Genomic DNA, 2,894 nt, shown 5'->3' with positions numbered 1-2,894 from the left:
AAGGAGAGAAGGAGAGGGAGGAGAATCCCAGAGCCGGGTTAACACAATTAGGTCTCATCGGTAAAAGAGGAGATGCCTATGAGGGAGGGACGAGCGCGTCCTGTTGTACCGGGCAGTTGGCTCTGGGCACCACATCCTGCACCCAGTGACGGATGAGGGAGGATGGTACCCGATGAGTGGGTGAGACTGGTGCTCCTCTCATCCAGCTGGGGGGATCGGATAGGCTGTGACCAAGAGATCTGGCACTATCGCGTGCTCTGATGGCGGCCTAGAGCGAAACGGAAACAGGGAGCAACGGCTCTGGGCGGCCTAGTGGTATCATATCCCAAGGTGCGTCCAGAAGTGACCACTTATGTGGGACCTTAAGTCCTTTGGGTCTTGGGCTCTTAAAAGATCCAGTAGGGACACACAAGAATCAGCAGTCACCTGAAGCATCAAAGACCTGTCTGCGTGTGACGACTATTCTTAAAATGGTGGTCTGGATGGCCGTGGAGGAGCGGCATTGAAAGCCCTGGGCCAGAGGTCTCCTGTCTCTAGCGAACCTTGCCTTACTTGGCACCGAGACCGATACCAGGAGGCATAAGTACCCAGGTACCTTAATTTAGGAACTGAGATTGCAGGGACCTGCAACCAGAAGTCAGTGCCAGAGCAGGGTACAACCGAGATCTCGTAGTCTTCGACGTAATCGAAGTGGCTACGGGATCAGGTGCCTGGAGTGGGCCGGGAGCACGGAAGATGCCTTAAGAGCAGATGGGCCGGATAATGGCAGAGATACACCGAGACTGGTGCCGCGAGTTGTGACCGGTACCGAGGAGGGAGAATGTCCCGCAGACTACCCAGCGAAGCGCCGTCGGGAGCGGGGAGCGCCGTCCGGGACTCATTAAGAACGTTCTGGCAAGGACCGTGACCATCTGTCATGGAACGATGGCAGATACCGCTGTGGCTGACAGTAAAGGTGTCTTATCAAGAGCCAAATTAGTACTTGCCCTAAATAGACTGATATTACCCAGCACCGAGGGAGCCAAGGGTAGGAGGCAGCATCGACTTTATCATGGCACATCAGATTCTCGGACACATGAGAACGTCTCCAGCATTGGATAGGATATTGTAAGACTCTAACGCAGCTCCAGCCACTCAGCGGAGCTCAAACAGGTCTGCCCCATGGAACTCGCACGGCCCTTGTGGGACCAGAATAGAATCGGTGCCAGACGTTCGAGTGGCACTCCGTCGAAGGAGGTCGACATGCGAGACCAGGGCGATCCAACTTAGAGAGTACTCGGCACTGGCTGCGGTGGCAGGCAGCACAGAAGCAGCAGGAGTACTTAGTCTCTTCTCGCACTCGTTGTGGAGAGAGAGCGGTGTCGAGCTGACATTTGTGTCGAGGCGAATTGGCCGGTAAATAGCCCCGAGACGCTCTTGTAGTACCCTGGTTATGTACTGTGTCTCGAGTAACTGAAAGGAGGCCGCATATAGAGCTAGCACTGATGGAAGCTGGACCCTTTTGGAAGAAAAAATGTATTTGCCCTCGAGCTTCCAGGTACAGGTGGCTCTCCTGGGCTGGTATGAATTCTATCTGTTGGGTTCCCTGCCCAAGTTCGAGGACTCCCTCCAGGAGTGCGACAGGAAGGAGTTCAAAGTGCTGGTGGAAGAGGGTACAGCAGCTGCCAGGGCAACCCTGCAGGCAGTTTCGGATGCAGTGTCCAGCGAGGCGCAGGCTGCCATGCAGAATCTCCCATTTGACAGGAAAGCTCTGTTTGCGGAACAACGGATACAAAGCTACATGGTCTGAATGACTCCTGCACGACTCTCCAGACTCTGAGTTTCTATGTTCTGGCTCCAGCTAAACCTAAGAAGTTCAAGCCGCAGCAAACTCCCACTCAGGCCACCCACCCAAAATACAAAACCGCTTATAAGAAGTTGCGGGACTATAAGAGGTGCCCACAGAGGCAGTCTTGGCCTGCCCCGCAGCCTGGGTCCTCCAAGGGCAAGCAGGTGGGGAAAAGGCGGTTTTGATGGGACTCCTGGGGGCACCCTGTCAGTTCTCATCAGGGCCCCACCATCAATAAAGCTTCCCTTCTCCAATCGGTTTTGTGCTTTCCTCCCGGAATGGTCACGGCTGACCTCAGACCGAAGGGTCCTTAACACCATCTCCCTGGGCTACACCCTCCAGTTTACTTCCTCCCCGCCCAACCGCCCCCAACCCGCCTGGGGGACCTCTTGCACAAGGCTCTGCTTGAGGAGGAGGTGGGGCAGCTTTTGGGCCTAGGAGCGGTGGAAGCTGTACCGGGGAAGTTCAAAGGCAAGGGGTACTACTCCTGCTATTTCCTTATCCCGAAGGCCAAAGTGTGGCTCAGGCCCATCTTGAACCTGCAAGGCCTGAACCAATACATGGTGAAGCTCAAGTTCCGCATGGTCTCACTGGCCTCCATCATCCCTTTCCTGGATCCCGGGGACTAGTACGCCGCCCTCGATCTGCAGGACGCGAACTTCCACATCCATATATTCGAGGGACACAGACGCTTTCTCTGTTTCACGGTTGCACAAGAGCACTAGCAATTTACAGTCCTCCCCTTTGGCCTGCCCACTGCCCCCAGGGTATTTACAAAGTGTATATTTGTGGTACAACTGGTTGGTCAAGGGCAGCTCCTGGTCGCAGGTGTGGGATCACGTGGTGCTTCTTCTGTCCATGTGCACCACTTTGGGCCTGTTGATAAACAACATCAAGTCCACGTTGGTCCCAGTTCAATGCATAGAGTTTATTGGGATGCTCCTGGATGCCTTCCTCCTGTCCTGGTCAGGCCAGTTTCTCTATGCCTTTCCCCCAATTCCCGCTGATCGGCAAGGTCCTGGAAAAAATAAAGACGGACAAGGCCGAAGTCCTTCTGATTACCCTC

The sequence above is a fragment of the Chelonoidis abingdonii genome, chromosome 18 (genome assembly GCF_003597395.2).
Source record: "Chelonoidis abingdonii isolate Lonesome George chromosome 18, CheloAbing_2.0, whole genome shotgun sequence".
NCBI lineage: Eukaryota > Metazoa > Chordata > Testudines > Testudinidae > Chelonoidis > Chelonoidis abingdonii.
Note: the sequence above shows the minus strand (reverse complement) of the source record.